At 55.1% G+C, this 24,449-nt stretch overlaps 1 protein-coding gene across 3 annotated transcripts in view; it reads right to left on the reverse strand.

Moving 5' to 3' along the window:
* Nucleotides 1-24,449, reverse strand: part of SORCS2 (sortilin related VPS10 domain containing receptor 2) — a 497,183-nt gene that overhangs the window by 219,968 nt on the left and 252,766 nt on the right. The gene's annotated exons all lie outside the window — the stretch shown is intronic.

A 24,449-nucleotide genomic window follows, 5' to 3' on the forward strand; every position in this document is an offset into this window, starting at 1 on the left:
GCCTTGGGGGGCAGATGCACCGCAGTTCCGAGTCAGAGGGGAGGGGCCGGCAAAGGGAAACCTCTCTCTTCTAGGCCCCAGAACAAGCTTCGGAGGGGCTCCAGAAGCATCTGCCATGGCAACCAAGAAGCTCCCTGCACCTGGCCTCCACCCTATGGTTCTCTGTGAAGTTTAAAATGAAAAGTACTGAGATGTGATATCCAGCCAGCCAGAGGTCAGGCCTGTCTGTTTAGGTCAAAGCATGCTGCAGGAACACCTATCCTGGGCTTGGGCCCGAGTTAGCCCTTGGGGAGCACATGGTCATTTCCATCAGCATCTGTGCCTATGTCTAAGCCACCTCCACCCCTGACTCCGTTTCCATGTGTATCTGTCTCTGATGTGCATCCGCCTCCATTTCTGTCTCCATCTGTATCTGTATCTTTCCCTGGACATCCATCTATACCCATCTCCCTCTGTTCCTGAATCTGTATCTTTAGCTGCATCTTTATCTGTATCTCCATCTCCATTATCTTTGTCGTATTCTCTGTGGTTGAGGCTGGAGAATCTGTATGGACTAGATTCAAGTCACGGTCACCACCAGCTTTGTATTTCTCTGTGTGTTAGTTGCTCAGTCGTGTCCAACTCTTTGCGACCCCATGGACTGTAGCCCACCAGGCTCCTCTGTCCATGAAATTCTCCAACCAAGAATACTGGAGTGGGTTGCTATTTCTTTCTCCAGAGGATCTTCCCAACCCAGGGATTGAACCTGGGTCTCCTGCACTGCAGGCAGATGCGTTACAATCTGAGCTACTAGGGAAGCCCATAGCTCAGTTGGTGAAGCATCTGCCTGCAATGCAGGAGACTCCAGTTTGATTTCTGGGTTGGGAAGATCCCCTGGAGAAGAGAAAAAGCTACCCACTCCGGTATTCTGGCCTGGAGAACTCCCTAGACTGTATAGTCCATGGAGTCGCAGAGAGTTGGACAAGAATGAGTGACTTTCACTTGTATTTCTAGAAGATATTAAAAATTTGTACCCCAAACTCTGTCACTTTATTTCTAAGCAAGTAGCCTCACTATTTTTTTTCAATAGGCCAGGAATTCCAAGTATGAATAGGGGTGACGAATGTCTGCACTTTTCCCCCTTTTGAGTTTGGATTTCCCTGCCCTATGAAGGAATAATGCTCCTACTTGGGGGATCTTCTGTCATCTTCTGAAAAGATGACAAAGATAAGATATATATGTTTATGTAAAACATACATATTTTTTGAAATTTATTATTAGTTTTTGAATCTCCAAGTCTCAGCTGAGTTTGGGCTCACATACAGAGATCAGTCTATGATCTAAGTGCCAGGATGCTATTATGGGCAAAGCCTCTCTGCTCAGCTGTTTAATTTTAAAACATGAAATCAGGTGGAACTTGTCCAATAAATGCACTGAGATTTAAGGAAGTAGCCAGATTCTTTTTTAAAAAGTGAAATAACATTTAAACAGGTTGCATTTCCCCATGGGTCACTGCCACCCTAATAGTTTTTGAATATTCTTTTCTCCCTGGGTTCCCAAGACTGAAGAAATAAACCTTGGAGCAAAGCGTGTTTCTGGGCTGCCTCGGAGGGAAGGGCCAGCCTCTCTTTCTCCTGCACAGTAATTTTGAGCACAAAGGTCATATTTAAATTCTGGCTTTGCCCCTTCCTGCTGAGTGGTCTTGGGCAAGTCACTTCCATTCTCTGCTCCTCCCGTGTGCTCCCTGTCTTCAAGGAGTTGTGGGCCAGAAGGAGACAGACCTGAAATCAGGAGTCACAGCAGGGACGAGGTGATCACGGGGGCTGAGGCCAAAGAGGAGACGCAACAAAGGCTGCCGGAGTGCTGCTCACGGACAGGCCAACTGAGACCACCAGCTCTTCTTTACAAATGGTCATCGCCATTCTCATCATAATCATCTCATCTCTTGCTGACAAAGGTCCATATAGTCAAAGCCATGGTTTTTCCAGTAGGCTTGTATGGTTATGAGAGTTGGACCATAAAGAAATGATGCCTTCGAACTGTGGTGCTGGAGAAGACTCTTGAGAGTCCCTTGGACTGCAAGGAGATCCAACCAGTCCATCCTAAAGGAAATCAACCCTGAATACTCACTGGAAGGACGGATGCTGAAGCTGAAACTCCAATACTTTGGCCATCTGATGAGAAGAGTTGACTCATTGGAAAAGACCCTGATGCTGGGAAAGATGGAAAACAAAAAGAGAAGGGAGCGGCAGAGGATGAGATAGTTAGCATCACCGACTCAATGGAGATGAATCTGAGCAAAGTCCAGGAGACAGTGAAGGGTCGGGGGGCCTGTGTGCTGCAGTCCATGTGGTCGAAAAGAGTTGGACACGACTTAATGACTGAATAAAGCCATTCTCATCACACCCTGACCATCTCATATCCATATTTTAATGACTTTCATTTGCAATCACATAAATTATCACTTTGAGAACAGAGATTGCTAACCCAGCTCAGGATTCAGAATTGTTGACCAGACTCATGGGGACCACTATGACCACAGGATCCTCTTCCCCAGACAGAGATGCAAGGTGCAATTTACTAAGCCCTGCGAGGCCTTGTTCGGACCTCCCAAGCCTCCTCACCTCCCTGATAAGACCCTTTGCTTTGAAGCTCTCACGCTCCTTTTGAGGGACAGGTAGAGCTCCAGAGCCTAGAGGCCATCTCACTTCTGAGGGTGCTCTTCATGAAACGGGCCAACGACAACCCCAGCCCCTCCAGGCTACCTCACGAGGGAAGGAGCAAGGATACACGCAGAGCGTTTGGGCCAAGCATCCATCTCGAGTCCACAGGCAGAGTTCCTCAGGGTTCCTCAGGAGGTCGAGCTCCTCAGACACCCAGGCTGGCTGCTGGAGCCCATGCTTCCTTCCCGGGAGAGCCGGGGGTGACTGTGCTCCCAATGTAATTACAGCGAAATTAAGAAAATCACTAACCTTACTGTCAGGCGCATAGTTAATTTGAGAACCTTAATTGTGCCTTAGTGGGGGAGGATCTCCCCGGTCGAGATGAGACATGCTTTAAAAAGAAAGTAAGAGAAAGAGGGGAGAACACAGTTCCAGATTCTTTCAGTCCCAAGGCTCAGAGACACAGTCAGACATCGATAAGGTCCTCTTTTGTTGGGAGGATGCTGGGGTGCAGAGAAGTCTACTGTCCGGCACTGGGCTTTGGTACACGAATTTTGGTATATTTGCCATGGAGGAAGGTGCCCAAGCCACTGTGCCCCACGAGGCCAGCCTTCAGTTCTGGCCACTAGCACCAGCCTAGTGCCTGAAACTCCGATGGTCCAACTACACACAAATCCCACTGAAAGCAAGGACTTCAGGAGGGTGGCGATGGCCGGCTCCCCACCCACCTGCTCCTCCCGCTAGAACACGCCAGAGCGCCCCTGCCACCTCCCCGTCTTATCTGTGTGCCTCCCAAGCCAGGAGGGAATCACAGCAGAAAACCATCTCTCAAAACTCTTCCTGTCTGTGCACTTATCTGCCTTTTTTTTTTTTTTTTTTTTAAACAAAATTCCCGGTGGCCCTCTGACCTCTGTGTTTCACGGCAAGGAAATTTCTGAAAAGAGGACGCAGGCTTCCTGATTGTGAACGTTCACTTTATACCCCTCTGCTTTTTACAAAAGACCTGCATTAGTACGTGTTTTCGCTAGCTGAAAACTATCTGAAGAGGGCTTCTGTTTTTATGGGGGGAAAAAAAGGTGAAAGTGAAGCTAACATTCAGTGTGTGTTTTGCAGCAAGGTATTAGGGACAGTGCACCGTCCCCCTCCCCCCAAGCAGCAAGAGCAACACCCCCAGTCTCCTTGCCCAGAGACCACACTCAGCCTCTCAGCACGGAGCCGCCAGAGCTGTGAACCGCGTCTGTCAGCCTCTGCCCATTACCTCCAGGTACTGATAGTCCAGGCATGTGTTAGTAAGACGCACCCTAAGGTAACAGCTACTTCGCTTTATGCCATTTTGACTTGGGAAAGGTTTCGTAGGATCACTCTGCTCTGGGACAGAGGATTAACCTGTATGGGGTCTGGATCTGGCCCTCACACTAGGCAGCGATCGGGGAAGTCACTTCCCCTGGTGACCCTCAGTTTTACCCCTCTGTGCAGTGGGATCACAGAAGCACCACCTCTGTGGGTCGTGTGGGGATGAGCTGTGCTGGTTCCTGAGTGTGGAGCCCAGCACAGAGCTCCCCATCATGGTGGCCAGGCCAGTGACCATGAACGAACAGAGAAATCCAACCTGGGACCTTCCGGAGGTGACGGTGTGACTTGAGTGACCCTTGGCGGGCACCAAGCCAGGCAGTGAGGTCGCTGGAGGGCAGGCTCTTGCAGAGATGCTGAGATGCTCCTGGATGGTGGGCAGCAAGACGGCTTCCCCCACGCGGTGGTGCTGGGTGCTGGCAGAGGGAGGAGCCACCTGGTTTACAAAGTTCTGCAGCCTCTGGCAAGTAAGTCCCAGATCTCCCAGAGCCTCAGACTCCTCGTCTGACAACAGAAGCAACCCCATGGGGCTATGGGGAGGGCTGGCTAAGACCCTGCTCGGGAGAGGCAGGACAGGGTGAGAGGCACAGCAGGCCTTTCATCACCATCACCCTCCTTCCTCTCCATCCTTCATGGACCAAACAGCCCGACCGAAGGAAGGAGGCTTGTCAGAGCACGGTGGGTGGGGAAAGACAGTGGGCCTTGGAGCCCTCCATGCTGAGACCTCCGCCACTGATACCAGCCATGTGGCACTGCTGTCTCTCTGTAACACTCTGACCCTCAGTGTCCTCTTCTGCAGAATGCCAGTAGGCGCTCACAGCATCCGGGTTTGCAATAGATCAGGTCATGTGTGTAACAACAAGAGCCCCTGCCCAGGTTGTATTAGACCCTCCCACTACGTGTGGGTAACTGCACAGACTAACCTGATGAGCAGGCACTCTGTACCGAGACCAGAGCTCAGTGGTGCTGGACAGGTAGCCCTGGCCTGCCTGACAGAGTTCAGCTGTGTGTGCAGCCACGGGATGTCCACAGCCCCTCGGCCCCCGCCCTGAGGACCAGGCTCCTCCCGGTGGCCACCACCCTCTGCCTGGCTCCCCGGCCAGGCCCCCCCTTCCAGCCGCGGCCCTTCCACTCACGCCCACTTCCTTTCTGTGGCTTTGGCCTTTTCAAACGTGGCCCATGAATAATGAATCCCTGTTATAAATTTAGAAAACGTCCTTTCTCCCTGCAATTTGGCCTTTCTCTTTATTTTTATCATGCTGGTTTGTGAGAAAGAGAATCTCTTGGAAACTCATTTTTCTCTCAACTGATTATTCTGACAGCCAAAATTAAGTTGCTAATTTTACAGCGTCTGTGTGGAGCTCCACTGGCTTTCTGCCCCACCCCACACCCCCATCAGGGGTCAGAGAATGGGTGAGGAGGGCCCCAGTAGCTTTCCAGAAAGTTCTAATTCCTGGGGGCAGGGTGGGGAGATGGGAAGGGAAGGGGCCTTGGAGTCAGACCCCATGGGAATCCTCAGAGCCTGCTTCCTGGGTGGGCTGGGCAGGCATCTATCTTGCTTCTCTGGGCTTTGGGTCTCTTATCTGAGTAACACAGGAGAGGACGTTCTTTGCAGGCTTCCTGAGAGCTTTGTGACGTAAGGATGCATGGATGGGTGGTGATGTTGGCACAGAGTGGGCCCACTGCTTCTGTCTCCCCATTTATACTGCAAAATTCATAAGACACTAGACTCTTCTGGAACACTCTCAAGAGAGGTCCAAATTCCCTCCCTGTCCACTCTCCCCTGTGGGACTTCGGAGCTGACCTGTTCCTCCCAGGTCCTCTGAGGCTAGGCCTGCTCCCTCCTTGACCAGGCCTCACCCCCTCTTCCTTGCTTTGCTGTGCCAGGCCTGAGCAGGTGCCCAGGACACAGGAGAAGGCCAGGCATGGGGCCCACCCTCCCAGAGCTTCTCTGCCTTCTGGGGGCAGCAGGGTGAGACAAGCAAAGGGGGTGCCCAGGAAGACGCCAGGCCCTGAGCTACAAGGGGCAGGGGCCCAACCCCCTTTGCTGTGCTCCTGTCTGCCTCCTCAAGGCCCATCCTCCCCCTCAGTGAAGGTCGGTGCCAGCCTGGTGACTCAGCCCTCATTAATTTAGGCCCTGGCCCTTCTCTTGTCCTGGCTAAGTGTGCAATGGCTTTGGTCTTCAGTGCTCTGCAACCTCAGGCTTCCCTTGCCAGCTTCCCCACCCGACCCCACCGCACACACCCCTCTCCAGCCCACCAACTGCCACACACTTAGGCTCCAAGGGTTTCAAGAACTAGGCCCGGCCTCACGCCTCACCACCAGCCCTGACCCAGTCTTAGGATCTTAGACCCAGTGCTCAGCACAACTCCCAGCCAGTGTGAATGAATCTGAACGATGGGCCTGTTACCACAAAGACCTCATTGCTGGGCTCTTTGTGCAAATGGGCTGCAGCCTCTGCACTCAGACCCCACTCTAACCCCTAACCGGCTACCTGGACTTCCCAAGTCACTTAGCCCCTCCATAAAATGGAGAGAATGCAAGATGATGTTGAAAACCGACTTTAAAGTTCTTCCCTGTGAGTGTTAAATAATTCACATGAAGAATTAGCACAAGGCAAATACTCAATAAATGATGATTATGATGGTGGTGATGATGGTGATAATGGTGATATTGGTGATGATGATGCTGGTGATGGTGGTGGTGATGGTGATATTGGGGATGGTGGTGATGGTGTTGGTGGTGATGGTGGTGGTGATGGTGATATTGGTGATGATGATGCTGGTGATGGTGGTGGTGATGGTGATATTGGGGATGGTGTTGATGGTGTTGATGGTGATGGTGGTGGTGATGGTGATATTGGTGATGATGATGCTGGTGATGGTGGTGGTGATGGTGATATTGGGGATGGTGGGGATGGTGGTGATGGTGGTGGTGGTGATGGTGATATTGGTGATGGTGATGCTGGTGATGGTGGTGGTGATGGTGATATTGGGGATGGTGGTGATGGTGGTGGTGGTGATGGTGATGGTGATATTGGGGATGGTGGTGATGGTGATGCTGGTGATGGTGGTGGTGATGGTGATATTGGGGATGGTGGTGATGGTGTTGGTGGTGATGGTGGTGGTGATATTGGGGATGGTGGTGATGGTGGTGGTGGTGATGGTGGTGGTGATAATGGTGATATTGGTGATGGTGATGCTGGTGATGGTGGTGGTGATGGTGATATTGGGGATGGTGGTGATGGTATTGGTGGTGATGGTGATGGTGATATTGGGGATGGTGGTGATGGTGTTGGTGGTGATGGTGATGGTGATATTGGGGATGGTGGTGATGGTGTTGGTGGTGATAATGGTGATATTGGTGATGGTGATGCTGGTGGTGGTGATGGTGATGGTGCTGAAGGTGCTGGTATGACATACTGGGGGAAAGTAAAGGACCAGTGCTACTAAGGACCTTGATGTCCCAGATGCTGTGCCAGCTGTTTTACAACCAAGTATCAAAGTTCTGAACTTACTAAAGCCCCGATTCCCTGGGTGACCCCAGTAAAACACCCAAGCTCTCTGGGGTTCAGGCTCTTTCCTGGGTCCCTTGGTCTGAAACACATTCACGATGGTGTCAGGCAGCTCAGATAAGGAAGCTGAGAATCAAGAGTAAAGGTTTCCTGTTGAGCCAGAGCCTGGGCCCAGCATCAGGACCGTGGACACCACTGGCCACACTGTTCCCTGCCCGGTCTCAGTTTCCCGATCTGCGCCACGAGGCTGTGGACGTCCACGGTCTGCCTGACCCTCCAGCTGTGCTGTGAGCTGACATCTCTCGAGGCAGTCATCTGTTTCCAAGGTGAACAGGGAAAACTCAGGCTTGGGCGGGTGGGGGTGTCAAGGAGGGACTCTTCAAACCTGTGACCTGTGCTGGGACAACACTTGCCCTCACGACAGCAGCCGTTCCCATTTCATGGATGACAAACTGAGGCCCAGAGAAGGGGGGGACGAGAGCCGCCCAAGGACACTCAGATGTTCGGGGCAGAAGTCTTCCCCCAGGTCTCCCTCGGCTCACGTGGATTAGAAGAGGGTGTCTGAAAGGCAGCCCCGGACGCTGCCCTGAGGGCTCAGCGCTGCCCCATGGCCATGTATCTTCGCTCCTGATTCCCAGGGCGTGTGTTTCTCATCTTCTGCATTTTTGACTCAAGTCTGTTGGGTCCACCCTGTGCAATCTTGTGTGATCCTTGTACAGGGAGGGCCTTTCCCAAACCTTCGTGAGCTGGATGTGAGGCCCGGCGCCTGGATCGGGGGCTCCAAGCTCTCTCCTCCCCCAGCACAGCGAGGGCAGCCTCCCCACTTTTTCTGTTTGCTTTGGACGCCGAGCGGCCGTGTTTGCTGGCTGACTGCACTCGGGAGCCCTCAAAGGAAGCAGAAGGCCATCTCACGTCATTAACGGCCGGGCCTGAGCAGGCAGCCTGGGGTCCTGGGACCAGCACCACGCTCAAGCCGAATGGACTGTGATTTGAATCCCAGCCTACCGCTAGGCAGCTGCATGACCCGAGGCAAGTTGCACACTCTCTCTGAGTTCCCGACTGCCTGATGGGGCTCCACCACAGCCTCGTGAGATTGCCTTGAGGTTGAAGGGAGGAGGCACACTTCAGGGCTCGGCGTGCCCTTTCCTGACTCCTCAAGGGGCCACTGCTGGGGCTAAAACATGCTCACTTGTGCTTGGCACAGACCAGGGGCTCAGGGAAGGGGACTGCCCATGTCATCCACTGTCCTTCCGAAGCCGGAGTTTCCTTTGTCAGCACCAGAAGTGGGAGGAGGTCCCTTGCTGGGGCGGGGAGGTGCATACACCATTGTGGTCACCAGAGCCCCCCACTTCCCAGTCCATGGGGACACATCCACACACACTGGCTCTCCTGCGAGCAAGGCCAGGCCAGCCTGGGCCTTCCTGCTTTTCAGACGAAGATCCTGAGATTCCAAGAGGCACAAAGACTTCCCAGACCCCTAGCTGGTCAGGGCTGGAGAAAGACTCCAGCTTGGGTTTGGGAAAGTCCAAACACCAACCTTGGCCATCTCTCCAGGGTCAGTGGGCACATCCCAGTGATAGCTGGAGCCAGGGAGGGGACCAGGAAGGGGGACAGGGGCCAAGAGGAGCAGCCTCAGAGAAAGCTGGAGGAGACCACAGCCCAACAGAGATGTAGCCCAGATCCCCATGCCAGCCCCGCTAGGAAGCAGGTCATGGGGGCCGAAGCCAGCCGGAAGGCCCGCCCCCCAGACCTCAGCTGACTGCAGCCCCGTCCCTGACCTGGGAGATTAGCTTTAAAAGACACGAGTGCAGGGCAGTGCACATGAAGGGGATGCGAGGTAACATCCACTGAACCCAAACCACGTGCTGGGCATCTCCCCACGGGCACTCAGACCTCTCAGTGAGCAAGACGGGACTGTGCCCATTTTGCAGATGACGAAACCGAAGCTCAGAGAGGCCTGGGGACTTAGAAGGTCACACGGCTTAAAGGAAGCAGGTATGATCTGAGCCCAGCCTCGTCTCACTCCCAAGTCCTCACTTTCTGCCGCGTCTCCTGTTACTCCGCTGGATCCCAGGACCGCCCCCGGGGCCAGAATCAATGCCGATCCCAGATAGTTTCAGCATCTCACCTGGGTAAGCGAGGTCACGGTGCTGAGGCTGGATTATGGTCCAAGAGGCCACACCGTCTCCAAGCTCACTGCCCCTGGCCTGTGGGGCCCCGAGCCAGCCTCCCACCTCACCTGACAAACGGGGGTAACAGAAACAGTACTGCCTCCTGGGCTGGGGTGTGAGGCTGGGATGGGCTACCATGCATGCAGAAAGGGCTCAGGGGAGCTTCATAAAAGGACTTAATAAACGCTAAATACACCCCAGCTGTTACTGCTAAAGGCGGTTCCTTTTACAGATGCAAACACGGAAACTCAGAGAGGTGAGTGACGTGAACCAGGTCACAAAGCATCATGCTACACATGTGCTAAGCGTGCATCCGACTCTGCGAGACCCCGTGGACTGTAGCCCCCCAGGCTCCTCTGTCCATGGGACTCCTCAGGCAAGAGGGTGCCATGCTCTCCTCCAGGGGATCTTCTCAACCCAGGGATGGAACAAGCATCTCTTCTGTCTCCTGCATTGGCGGCAGGTTCTTTATCACTCACGCCACCTGGGAAGCACCACATAGTATCAGGAAGAGTCAAATCCAGACGGATCTTCATCACAGAGGCTGCTCTGCGTTTATTCAGTCAACAGGCATGACATGAGCACCTACTGTATGCCACACCACACCCTGCCCCGGCGCCTGGCTATCCGGGGACACCAGCATGCAAACTGCAGCTGCTATGTCTGCCCTCAGGGAGGACGTGCCCTCATGGGGACCCGGGACAGACGCAGCATGTCTGATTCATAGTCATGTGCAGGAAAGCACGTGACCAGAGTGCAGAGTGGCTGTGGGGGCAGAGGCAGGGGTGCCCCACCCTAACACGGCCTCAGGGTCACTCAGCACCACAGACAGCCTCCTGGGGGCTGTGTGCTCAGAGCTCGCTGCTGGTGCTCACCGCCCCTCCACACTGGCTGTGCCCCGTCCCGCCGACCCCTCCACGTGGCTCTGGAGCCCGCGCTCACCCTGCTGGGTCCACATGCTGACCAGCAGGACCTCTGAGGGCTCAAGAGCCGGAGTATGGGGACAACTCTCAAGCAGAAGAGTTGACTTATTGGAAAAGACTCTGATGCTGGGAGGGATTGGGGGCAGGAGGAGAAGGGGATGACAGAGGATGAGATGGCTGGATGGCATCACTGACTCGATGGACGTGAGTCTGAGTGAACTCCGGGAGTTGGTGATGGACAGGGAGGCCTGGCGTGCTGCGATTCATGGGGTCGCAAAGAGTCGGACACGACTGAGCGACTGATCTGATCTGATCTGATCTGATCACCCTAGTGATGGGAATCCCTGGTGGCTCAGACAGCAAAGAATCCGCCTGCAGTGCAGGAGACCCAGGTTCAATCCCTGGGTTGGACAGATCCCCTGGAGAAGGGCATGGCAACCCACTCCAGTATTCTTGCCTGGAGAATCCCATGGACAGAGGAACCTGCTGGGCTACAGTCCATGGGGTCACAGAGTCGGACACAACTGAGCGATTAACACTTTCACTTCCCAGGGACAGAACCATAACTGCCTCCTTTTTATGTTAATGAGGTGACTTTTGGAGAGACCCTGGGTCACCTAAGGAGGCAGGCTGCTGGCCAGTGAAGCTGACACTTGATTGGAGGGTTGGAATTTTCCGTCCTCAGCCCACCCCCAACACCTGTAGGGAGTGGAGTAGGCTGGAGGTTGAATCAATCAGCTGATGGCCAATGATTTAATCATTCGTGTCTATATAATGAAGCCTCCATAAACTAACCCCGCCAAAGGACAGCGTTCTGAGAGCTTCCAGGTGGTGAACCCACCAAAGTGCAGGGAGAGAGGAGCCTGGGGGCTTGGAAGCTACAGCCCCTTCCTCGGGCCTTGTCTTGAGCATGTCTTCCATCTGACCAGTCCTGACTTTTATACCTTTTATAATAAACCAGTGATACAGTAAGTAAAATGTTTCTCTGGGTTCTGTGAGCCATTCTGGCAAATTAATGGAACTCAAGAAGGGAACGCCCTGATCTGTAGCTGGATAGTCAGTCAGAAGCTGATGTCAAAAGTTGCACAGTCTGGTGGGTTCAAGCCCTTCCCCTGTAGGGTCTGATGCTGTCTACAGGTAGACAGCGTCGGAAGTGAGCTGCACGGTAGGACATCCACCTGGTGTCAAGAGCTAGTGTTGGGAAGAATCCAGACTCCAGAACTGGTGTCAGCAGCACAATTACTCTGAGACGCAAGGGTCTCCTCACGTCTCCTGGGGCTCAGAAGACAGAAGGGTATCCTCTCATCTGCTGGGGCCTCAGAAGACAGAGGCGTGGGCAGCGGTCAGCTCAGGCCACACGTCCACAAACACAGTGGGGTCTTTGAACGTGAGGTGGCCAGTGGCGTGGGTGCTACCGGTGGCCCCTCTGTAATGGAGCAGGGCTCTGCGTGGCCTTTCCAGGACAGACTCCCCCGCCATGCCCTGCAGCTGCCTCTTGTCTATAAGGAAACCAACTTCAGACAAAGAAAACATGTAGTCAGAGGGTGAGAAGATGCGGAAGCAAAGGAAAAGAGTCAAACAAGACGAAAGAATAGTTTAGCCGTTAAACAAAGCAAGGATCTTTATTTTTCTTCCCAAGGCTTAGAGATCACATTCTAAGCATATCCTATGAGCAGTGTTACAGAGACTGAAACCCCACCAGGTGGAAGAACTTAGCTACACGATGACCAGACTGTCGCCATGACGTGAAGTGGCCACAGGTCTGAGAACTGGCCTCAAGAAACAAAATCAACCCTGGAGCTAAAGATGAACTGTACTTAAAACAATCAAGAGGACGCTGATCAGACCACCATAGGACCAATTTCAAGACAACAGTCAGAGCTGACTGTGATGTTTCTACACATAGCCCACCAGCTCCACCCTGCCCACCTGTGTTCCCCTAAAATCCTCCTTTAAAAGCCTTGCTCCTGATCAGCAACGGGGAGCTGGTTCTTTGGGACATGAGTCCACCTTCTCCCCAGGACTGCTGGCTTCCTCAATAAAGCTATCTTTCCTTTTACCCTACACTCAGCTGGTAAAGAATCCACCTGCAATGTGGGAGACCCTGGGTCCGATCCCTGGGTTGGGAAGATCCCCAGGAGAAAGGAAAGGCTACCCACTCCAGTATTCTGGCCTGGAGGATTCCATGGACTGCATAGTCCATGGGGTCGCAAAGAGTCAGACACGACTGAGCAACTTACTCTCTCACTCACTAGCTCTCGGTATTGGATTCTTGAGCCATGAGCAGCCAAACCTGAGTTTGGGAACACCTTCACTGGGCCTGTAAACAAGCACTCACCCCTTTCCCGAGAGTCTCAGGGGCAGTGACGCCCCCGGCAGGGAGGTCTGGAAGAGTCTGCGTAAGGAGCAGGAGCTCCAGGAAAACCCGGCCAAGGGTCAACAGGAGGCTGAGTCTACACCAGAGCGGGTCTGGGGGCCTGCATAGGCGAGGGTGTCCATATCAGCAGTGCCCAACATTTTTGGCACCATGGGCCAGGGCCTACATAGGTGAGGGCCCCTCTATCAGCGGTCTCCTAGGGACACCGGGGACCAGTATCGTGGAGGACAATTTTTGCGCGGATGGAGGGCAGGAGACAGCCTTGCCTTTACCCTCAGCTCACCTCCTTCTGTGCAGCCTGGTGCCTAACAGGTCATGGTGGGTACCAGTCTGTGGCCCAGAGATTGGGGATCCCCGGTCTATACCATGTGGAGGGGGAAGCGGGGCACATGGAGACAACTGCCCCTTCTTCCCAGCCTGATTCCCCAAACTCAGGCTTAAGCTGACCTATGGGGCCCCAATCAGAGCCCCACGACCCACTCGCTGCGGGATCCTCCCAAAGACAGCACAGCTGCGGCCCCCACCATGGGTCTAGGCAAGCTCTGGGAGCTGGAAATACTCCCTGGGTGATAGCAAACCAGGTTGGCCAGACCTGAAACACTTGGCCAGAAAGGTAAATCGATGGTGCACAGACCGCAGTGCCCTCCCCCGAGTCCGCGGCAGACGTCACTAATCAATCACCACGCTGTTGCTGAAACGGCGTTAATTTCAGCGTCTCTCCCAGCTCAGAGTCCAGGTACCAGACGACCTATTAATAAATTACCTTTGATGCTGAAAACCCTCGCCCTCTCTAGGCTGAGCCGCTGGGAAGACGGCTCACGACTTGCTGGAGAGCAAGCTTCTCTGTCCTGGATTCTTCTTTCTCTGTCCCTGGGTGGAACTGGGCCGTGCCTGAGGTCTACGAAGAGGAATTTTCATGGAATCACGGCAACCCTGGGAAATCATACCATTCGTCGTGGCCCTGAATTAAGACACAGAGCACACACAGCCAGCATCACTCGGGACCGGAGCTGCTGGGGCTTAATTGAGAGGAGGCGGCACAGAGGTGGCAAGCCAAGCAGCCTGGGGCTGGGGCAGGGGAGTCGAGGCCCCTCCAAGGCGACTCTGAGCTCCCGAAATGGGCCGGACCCTCACAGTGAGCAGAGTCTCGTGGAAGCTGGTATTAGCAGGCGGTCTCCCCGCAGGCTGGCAATCCCCAGACAGCAGAAAGGGCAGAGGCCAGCGGACTGCTGCCTGGTCTCTCCAACCCAGGCAGGTGAGAGAATTTTTACAGCTCCGTTCTCGTAGCCTTCCCATATAATTTACATCGCAGCCAACAAGCCACCGCCCAGGTATTTGTGCTGTAGGAGATTCTCGGGGCAGCCTGGATAGGGGGCAGGAGTCTCAGGTTCAAGACCACAGTCTGCCTCTCCCCACAGGAACCTTGGGCATGCCAAGGCCTCTCCAAGCCTCCATCCCTTCCCCTGAAAGATGGGGCAACTTGGCCCTCAGGTGAAGATCGTTCTGATGATGGAATGTACAGGGACCTGGGAAAGCAGAGCTTCAGGTATTCCTGAGAGATGACTCCTGCTGCTTCTGATGTCGTGGGCTTCTTGTTCAGGGAGAGGTCACACAGGCCCCTCGTGTGCATGTGCAGAAGGTGAGTCACCCAGCCCCAGCCGGCGGGGGAGGGTGGCGGGGCTTCGTGCCCCCTGAGCTGATCCTTGGGGAGGTGGGTGGTGGGGAGGACCTCTCCCTCCCAGGGGACCAGGGAGCATCCTGGCCAGAGGGACTGTAACCTCGCATCTTCCCTCTGGGATTTGTAAGGGGCTTGAACTGTTGTCTTTCAGTCACTCAGTTGTGTCTGACTCTTTGCGACCCCATGGACTGTAGCCTGCCAGGCTCCTCTGTCCGTGGGATTTCCCAGACAAGAATACTGAACCAGGTTGTCATATCCTACTCCAGGGACTGAACCTGCCTCCCCTGCATTGGCAGGCAGATTCTTTACTGCTGAGTCACCAGGGAAGATCCAAGGGATTGAATAGACATGTGTTATATATATATGTGTCTGAATCCTAATCCCTAGAACCTGTGAATGGGAACTTATTTGTCGGGGGTGGGGAGGTCTTTGCAGATATAAGAAAGTTAAGCATCTCAGGACAAGACCACCTGCATTATCCGAGAGAGTCTTAAACCTTATGACAAGTGCTCTTATAAGAGGCAGAAGAGGAAACACACAAGGAGGAGACCATGTGAAGACAGAGCCTGGAGTGATGTGGCCACAAGCCAAGGACACCAGGGGTCACCGGAAGCTGGAAGAAGCAGGAAGCATCCCCCCAACAGCCTTCAGAGGGAGCCCGGCCTTGCTGACACCTTGCTCTCAGACATCCGGCCTCCACACAGTGAGAGAAGCCGTTTTTAAGCCCCCAGTTTGCAGTAACTTGTTCCCTGGGACACTGATGCAGGCTTAGTTATTGTGGAGATCTCAGCTAGGCCACGGAGAAGGCAATGGCACCCCACTCCAGTGCTCTTGCCTGGAAAAATCCGATGGATGGAGGAGCTTGGTGGGCTACAGTCCACGGGGTCACTAAGAGTCGGGCACGACTGAGCGACTTCACTTTCACTTTTCATTTTCATGCATTGGAGAAGGAAATGGGAACCCACTCCAATGTTCTTGCCTGGAGAATCCCAGGGATGGGGGAGCCTGGTGGGCTGCCGTCTATGGGGTCGCACAGAGTCGGACACGACTGAAGTGACTTAGCAGCAGCAGCAGCAACTAGGCCAGGAGGGGAGTTCAGCCCCAGGTCCCCGGGAAGCACAGGCGGGAAGGCCCCTGAATGGGACCTTCTCGTGAGAAAAGGGGCTCCACCCTGGTGACCCTGCTTGGGGCCAGGGGGGTCCTCAAGGAGGAGGCCGAGTCCAACTCTGAGTGCGGTTGAGGCCGGAAGACCCTCTGAACCCAGCTCCTCCAGCTCTGCCGACAGCCGCCTGCAGGCCCACGTGGACTCAGAGCAGTGTATTGTGGCTCCTAAGACTGGGCAGGACTCATTTTCAACCACTGCGAAGAGCATTTAGAAAAAAAGCCTCAAGAATGCTGGGGAGCCTGCTGTTATGGGCCCACGGAGCTCCAAGTGATTCAGTGGAAAATGAAAGAGACTTTTCTTTCCGGGAGCGGGAATCCAAGGTCGTGGGGAGGTGCCTTCGAGGGCGCCATGGAGCCCGGTAGCTGGTGTAAGTCATCAGGCAGAGGCCAGGGTGGAGACCGTGATGCAGGCAATGATGGGGCTGTGGGTGCCAGCGGGTTTGAGGGACGCGCTCCCAGGGGCTGAGCTACCACAGCCCAGCCCTGGTCCTGAGCCGCAGGCCTCCCCAGATCCTCCTTCCAGACCCTCCTCAACACCAGCCTTTCAATCCAGTCTCTACTCTTTCTCTTCTGCGTGCTCAGTCACTTCAGTCGTGTCCGACTCTTTGCAACCCCATGGACTGTAGCCCGCCAGACTCTTCTGTCCATGGGATTCTCCAGGCAGGAATACTGGAGTGGGTTGCCATGCCCTCCTCCAGGGGATCTTCCCGACCCAGAGGTCAAACCCGTGTGTCTTACATCTGCTGCACTGGTGGGCAAGGTTTTCTTTTGCCACTAGGGTCACCTGGGAAGCCCTTCCTCTGCCTGTTCTAGGTCTCGCCTCGTCTGGCTCCCCTTGGCCCAGGGCAGGCCCCAGAGGCTCCCCCCACCTGCCTCCCTGGATCTTACAGGCTGTCTCCACGGAAGCTGCCCTTCCCGGAGAGGCTGGCCGTGGGGCCACCCACCCTGCCCCCCACCCCCAGCTCCCCGCCTCTGCTGTGTCCACACCAAGGCCGAGCAGGAAGACCTGGAGCCCGGCCGACCCCTTGACCTCTGTTTCCCAGCTGGTGTTCTCCATCGTGAGGAAAGAGGAACAGCAGGCTGGGAGTTGTAAAGGCAAAGCTGGAGGAGGAAGCTTCCTGTGGGGCTTGCTGGAGGCTATGTAGACGAAGGGGGCTCTGTGGGGCCAGGTTGGACCCCCGTGTAACGGACAAGTCGGGGGGCAGCCCCCAGGCTCTGGGCTGGTGAGACTCTGGTGCTCTGCCTGCAGCCCATCCTGCCCAAGGCAGCTGTGTTCCCAGGGACTTGGGGTCCCTGTAAGAGCAGGACATGGCTGTCCATGGTGATAAAAGGGACAAGCGGGTCTCACCTGGAGATGGGCAGGGGGGTGCTGCTGTGAAGACCCAGAAAGGCAACGGGGGTGCTCAGGTTTCCTGCAGGGCTCTCGGGAGCTTGTGCCCACGGGGAGGTCCAGCCTGGGGCCAGAGTCCTGCGTCGCTTGCTCACTCATTCATTCAACAAACAACCCTTAAGCACTCAGCTCGTGCCCCTATGGGAAACAAGTTAGCCAGGCTCCACACTTGGGGAGGGGCCCCCTCTTTCAGCAGCAGCGGCAGACAATACACACACACACACACGCACACACGCATGTGCACACACATGTGCACACGCATGCACATACACACGCGCGCACACGTGTACACACATGGGCACGCGCGTGCACACACGTACACATGCACACACGCACAAGCACTCACACACGCACACATGCACACACGCACGAGCGCACACACACACACACACACACACGAGAAAGGAAGAGGGGACCCGCAGAGGGATGGGGTTGTGTGCAGTGAAGGCTGACATTTAATCTGTAACGTCCCTTTCAGCTCAGCATCCTCTCATTTAAAGATGGCATCATTTGGGGTTTTTTCCTTTTAAATGAGATCAGAGTGGAGGAGGTAAAAAGGAGAAGAAAACCCCGCAGCGGTGCGAGCAGCAAGCAAGCTGAGGACTGAAAGCCTCCTCTTTCCACGCTGTCATCAGCGTTTTCTAGCCAAAGCCTTTTAGATCTCACGGGGCCGCACTCCTGTCTGTTCCACAAATCTCGCTAAAGCAGGCTTCCCCGAGACTGTGTTCCTTCCCATGGCAAGGCCATCGTAATCCCGTCCAGCCGCTCCGTCTCGGCTCCATCAGAAAGAGAATTCATGAAATATGAGGAAAATAAAAGTCGATGCTGTGCAGGCCTCGCTGGTTCCCGACTCGGGAAATACGGGGGTGTGTGAGTCGTATGACAGTGGTGGCCTTCCATGCGGGAGACAGAGAGGTAATTCTCGCACACCTGAATCCATCACCTTGGAAAACACACTTGGAGGAGCGCAACCTGCCGGCGGCCGAGTCCCCCCGAGTGGATGGTGGGGCCTGGGGGCGGATAACTCTGAGACGCCTCTCATCACATGTTGATTTTTACTGTGCTATGTTTTCTAGGAAACACCAGAGAACCGAAGGAAGGTAAAAGCCCTTGGGTGCTTGGAAAAAAAAAAAAGCTGGGAAGTAACATTTGGGGACATAGAACAGCCTGACTGTCTGACTTCCGGAAACGCTACTTTCTAAGTCAGCGGGATTCAAGGTTTTTGGTTTGTTTCCCAAGCGCGGGGACAGGGATACTCCCTTTATTAAGAAACTGACAGACCCATGAAAGAGAAGGTGTTCGGGAGATGGTGGGCCCGGGACCTGGCCTGTAGTAAATGCTCAATAAGTGCGAGTTTCTCTTTACCCTGGAGGCCCCACCTCTGATAAGTGAAAGGTTTGCATTAGATTATCTCAAAGTCCCACAGTTCTGAGAATCCAGGTGGACTTGACTTCCAAGTTATTTTCAGGGACTCCTCTGGCGGCCCAGTGGTTAAAAATCTGCCTTCCAAGGCAAGGGACGAGGGTTCAATCCCTGGTCAGGGAACTAAGATACCACATGCCACGGGGCAACTGAGCCCCCGTGCAGCAACTACTGAGCCTGCGATCTAGAGTCTGCACGCCACAACAAGACAGAGGCCAGCACTGCTCAAGGAAGAACCCGAACGCCAAAACCCGATGCTGAATGCCCGATGCAGCCAAGAGTGAGTGAACGAATAAGTGAATTCACATAAAACAAAGTTATTTTCATATTTATGTTAGTGGAAAACATTACCAAAAATGTCTTATCTTTCACCCACTTATGAAAAACACATATACACATCAAGGACCTGCCGTGAGCCAGGCACTCTTGAACCTTAGTTCACTGGACCTTTCTAGAGCCACGAGGCCAGCAGAGCAGCTGATACAAGAGGCCCGGAAAATCCCGAGGGCACGTGGAAAATGGGTGGGGTCCAAGATGGACTATTCCCCAACTCGAGGGCCCGTGCCTATATTTCTCACCTGGCTAGCACACTGTAAGGACTGTGTCAGAAGATACAAGGTCCAGGCAGTTCCAAGTGCTTTTCAACCAAACATCTCATTTTCCGCCATCAACCGCCCAAGAGGGGGTTGTCTGAGTGCCCACCTCTGCATTTCACAGACAAGAAACTGAGGCTGGGAGCTCTGCAGGGCCACCCGCGTCCAGGGGAGATGCACATGGCTCCCTCCAGTCCCTTCCCGTCCAGAGCCTGCCCCCCAGTATTGTCTGCCCAGCCCTATCCCCACACCATGATCCACACCCCCCAGTACTGTCTGCCCCTGGGATCAGGAGCATGTCTGATTTCTAACTACCAGCCTCTCTGTACTTAAGTTAAATGGAGGCAGTTTCTATTTTGCAACCTGCAGAGCTCTAACTGGGACATGCCATGATTCCCCCTCGGCTCTTTCTGCTCCAGACACTGCAGGATTATACACCAGGAGAGAGAGCCAGAGAGGGGGGGTCCCAGAGGCATGCGCTGGCTTTGGCATGGCCTCGGGGTGGGCGCTTGCCTCCCTTCCCTCCCCGGCACCCGCTGTCCTACCCGCGCATCTTCCGAGTTACCCAGTTTCACACCTGCCACGTGACAATCCAGGCTGTGATAAGCCTGTCATTATGTGGCCCCTCCCATGCGCCCCGGGACTGCTTGCAAGGTTCCTCCTCCCTTGATCCTAGGGACAGGCATCAGCAAACCCAGCTCTCACACCCTCCCTTCTCTGCCCAGGCTTGTGCACCCGCAACACACGTGGTGTGTGCCCTGTGCCCCTCTCTGTACTGAGCCCAGGGAGCAGGGACTGCCAGGCCGCTTCCCCCACGTTCTGGGTACTGACCAAAGAGTTACCAGGCACCCACAGCCAGGAATAAAGAAGGGAATGGCAACCCACTCCAGTATTGCTGCCTGGAGAATCCTGTGGACAGAGGAGCCTGGCAGGTACAGCCCACGGGGTCGCGAAGAGTCAGACACGACTGAGCCACTGAGCACCCATGCACGCACAGCGAGGAAGCTCATTCCAGTCACACTGGGCTCGCTGGGGTAACTTAAGTAGACCTGTCCCCAGGCAGAAAAAGCCCCTGAAACGTGTAGAGAGGGGGCTTCCAGGTGCCCTGTCCTGCAATGGGGGAAAGGACAGGACAGACCAAGCCCCCTGCCTCCTGGCAGGGAGAACGGACACGCACAGGAGCAATGTAGAGTCTGGGGTGTCAGTGCTCAGGGGAGAGTAGCAGCGTGCTGGGGGAGACGGAAGGCCTCGCCCAGAAGGACATTCAACACAGGGCCCAGGAGGTGGGGGCAAATCACAGAGACCTGGGGGGTGGTCTCCTGGGCCGGCCACAGCCCAAAGAGGAAGCCCCCACTGCAGAGTTTCCTTCGCCACCAATGGATTTTCAGCCGTTTCTTTCTGTCTGGGAGCGCATGTTACTGCACACCTACTACGCACCGGGGGTCTTCTTACATCACCTCATTGAGCAAGCGTTCCAGCCGCTCACAGGACAGACTGACTTGGCACCTGGGTCCCGATCTTCTCACAGTGGGGCTGCTTAGCACACAGCCCCCTCAAGGCACCCTCACGCCCACCTGTGTGAGGGTGAAAGGGGCCTGGGGTCGGGGGGGGCTAGGAACACGGACATGAGTCCCAGGGTCAAGGACGTGTACATGTCTGCATGCGGCCTTCTGCACAGCTGACGCTGAATCTCTGCAGCAACGGGCTGCTCTGGGAAGGGTGCTGACTGCACCCTCTGCTGGTGTGAGGCTGGGGGGCTCTGTGAGGAAGGGCGCTGGGCTGCTCAGGATCAAAGCCCCCTCCACCTGGTCATCCCCAGTCATGCCACCTTTGCCTAGAGGAAGCTGGGTGCTGTCCAGCACTCGGCTGAGTCACCAGCTGCCCGAACTCTACAAGAACACGGAATCCAGAAAGGGGGTGGGGGTCGCTCAGCTGCTCTGGTCCCTCAGCCAAGAGCCCTGGGGCTGAACAGTTCCCAACGTGTGTCCCCCACAAGCTCCCCCACGGCCGCCAGGATCGCCCAGTGGACTTTGCATGAGAGATGCTGGCTCCTTCCAAGACTGGGACCCACCTTCCACAAGAGGCCAAACACCATCCTGCCTCTGACCCTGTTGGCTGAGACCCCTCCCGAGGGCCCAGAGGGGATCCCGAGGGCAGTTGCCAATCTCTCGTGATCACTGCAAGGCCTCAGGTTGGGGGGTCGTTGGCACCCCAGCCATGTCCCCAGTGGTGCCTTGGGGTTAAAGGAGACAGTCAAGTTCACAGAATCTTCAGGGAAATTGTCTTAGATGCCAGAAGAGCCAAGGAGGTGTGCACTTTCCCAGACCCAGTGCTGAGACTGGCTTTCGGAACTGCTTGCTTGAGGAAGAGCAGCCCTTCCATTATGGGAAGCGGGAAGCAGACAGCAGGCCTGCGCCCTGGGATGGGATGTGAAGCTACGACCAGGGCCACAGGGAAAGGGCAGCGCAGGGAGAGCTGAGAGCAGGTGCTGGGGGAGCTCTGCTGTGGAGGGGGGGCTGGGGGTGAGGAGCAGGGGAGGAGGGGCACAGAGGGAGGGGCGGGGGAAGAGGGGCTGAGGGGGAGGGGCAGGGGAGGAGGGGCTGAGGGGGAGGAGGGGCCGCAGGGGGAGGAGGAGTGGGAGGAGGGGTGGGGTGGGGGGAGGGGTGGGAGGAGGAGGGACTGAGGGGGAGGGGCGGGGGAGGGGAGGGACTGCAGGTGGAAAGGCAGGTGGGAGGAGGGGCCAGTCCTGTGGACCTGGGGGCTGCTGGCTGGCCAGCGCTCTGGCTTCTCAGGAGCATTTTCCACTTTGCTTTTTCCCAGGCCCACGTCCCCACTGCGTGTTGTCAGGAAAGTGTCCAGCTACCGGTGACAGTTTCTGGGTCCACTGGGCCAGACCACGGCCTCAGTGGTTCCCCCAAACCCACGTCTAGGCTTGTGGCTGTGAAGGAATCTTGTCGACGTGGTTTGCATCTATGACGCTCAGTCCATCTACGCTGGACTTTAACTGAGGAGGTGACTCTTGGATCATGCCAGGGCACCTCCTCTAGCTTGCTCAAGGACTTGAGAGCAAATTTCCCAAAGAAATTCTGCCTCAAGGCCACTCCATCAGCTCCTGCCTGAGGGTCCAGCCGGCAGGTCTGCCCTGCAGCTTTCTGACTTGCTAACGGCCAATTACAGTAGCCATGTCCCTAAAATAAATCCATTAACCTACGCCCTCCCAGGTGCCACTAGTAAAGAATCTGCCTGCCAATACAGGAGCCGTGAGTTCGATCCCTGGGTCAGGAAGTTCCCCTGGAGGAGGGCATGGCAACCCACTCCAGTATTTTTGCCTGGAGAATCCCATGGACAGAGGAGTGGGCTACAGTCCACGGGGTCGCAAAGAGTCGGACACGACTGAAGTGACTTGGCATGGCACGCACACTTATGCCTGTTTCTTTCTATTATCTGTCTATCCATTCATCCATACCTGTCCATCTATCTCCCATTACTTTAGTTTCTCTGGAGTGTCCTGGCTGCCACGCTGCCTGAGCCCCTTGCACCTGTGGAGCCTCTTAGGAAAGAGGGCCCACTGGACACTGGCCAGAGACTGCCCTCCTCGCCTGCCTGCCCCACTCTGGGCATTGGCACGGTGCCCACTGTGGTGCCTCATTTGCTCCCTCAGGGCCAGGGACCCAGTCTGTCCTTCTCACCACAGCCTTCAGCTGCCAAGCCCCCACCAGACCTCTCTGAGCAGCAGAGAAAGGTCAGTCACTGTGCTGTGCTCTGAAGGCCCGGGCTGGGCCCCAAACCACAGCAGCAGAGTCCACGCCAAAACCTGTGTGTGTGTGCATGCGTGCACGCGTGTGTATGCTTGCACTCACGTTCATGTATGTTCAGGGCCCTTTGTGAACTGATTCCATCTTGGGGTTCTGGCTTCTTCCCACCAGGATCCCTATAGTATGACTCCTAGACTTCAGCTTACCAACCTTCTGGAAGGTTTCAGATGTCTTGCTTCTGATCCTTTGTGCCTGCTGCTGCCTCTGCCTGGCGCAGTCACCCTCCAGCCCTACTTGAGCCCATCAGCTCACTCCCATCTCTGGAGCTGTCCTTGGCCGAGGCAGGCTCTTCCTACATGTCTCCTGACCACCCACCCCCCGCTGGAAATCACTGTCCCTTTAGGTACCCAAGTCACCCCACCGGCTTCCAGGCTCCCTGGGGACACACTGTCCTTTGCACCTCCATACACCCAGAATACAGGAGACGCCCGCCTCCCATCCCCAGCTGCTGACCCAACGCCTCACATTCAATTCAGCAAACACACGCTGATGTTTTATTGATGGTATATTTGTTCTAGAAACAGCTTTTCATCTTTGCTCATTAGCTTTTTGCATTCCTGATAACATCCCTCCTTCAGATGCTTTAATATGAAAAAAATAATGATCAATGCTTAGAACAAAGGTTGGCGAACATCGTGAGCCTAAAGGTGTTAGTCTAGCAAATTCCTTCATGTCCAGCATACAGAGCTGCACACGCCAGGGGCCTGTACCATCTTTGTGAAAGAAATCAATGAAACAAAGTATCTAATTGGCAATTATGGTCTCAAGGATGAAATGTTTTTTGTTTTTTTTAAATTGAGGCTCAAATCCCGCTTTCCTCCACAATCTGAGCTGATGAAGTTTTGTTCCGTTAGTCTGGTCCTGCCTCCCAGTCACATGGGTCCCTGAGGGTGGGGGCCCCCTGCTGCTAAGTCACTTCAGTCGTGTCCGACTCTGTGCGATCCCATAGATGGCAGCCCACCAGGCTCCCCCATCCCTGGGATTCTCCAGGCAAGAACACTGGAGTGGGTTGCCATTTCCTTCTCCAATGCATGAAAGGGAAAAGTGAAAGTGAAGTCGCTTAGTTGTGTCCGACTCTTAGCGACCCCATGGACTGCAGCCAACCAGGCTCCTCCGTCCATGGGATTTTCCAGGCAAGAGTACTGGAGTGGGGTGCCATTGCTTTCTCCCTCCTAGGGCGACGCTAATGACAAACAGGATGAGGACCCACCCGCCCTGTCTCACTCAGGGAGCCCCTCCTGATGGGATCGCTGGAGGTGGGGCTGGAGGCTCTTGCACCTGGCTTGCCAGTCTCTGCTCCCGGCTCCTCTAAGAAGCGTGGATCCGGGAAAGCAACAGGATGGGGGGTGAAGGGTGGGCAGAGGGCTCTGTCCATCCCTCTGCTTCTTCACAGGCTGCTCTTAGAGGACG

Source organism: Bos grunniens, chromosome 6, assembly GCF_055505025.1.
Source record: "Bos grunniens cultivar Pamir isolate PY7600 chromosome 6, Bosgru_T2T1.0, whole genome shotgun sequence".
Classification (NCBI taxonomy): Eukaryota; Metazoa; Chordata; class Mammalia; order Artiodactyla; family Bovidae; genus Bos; species Bos grunniens.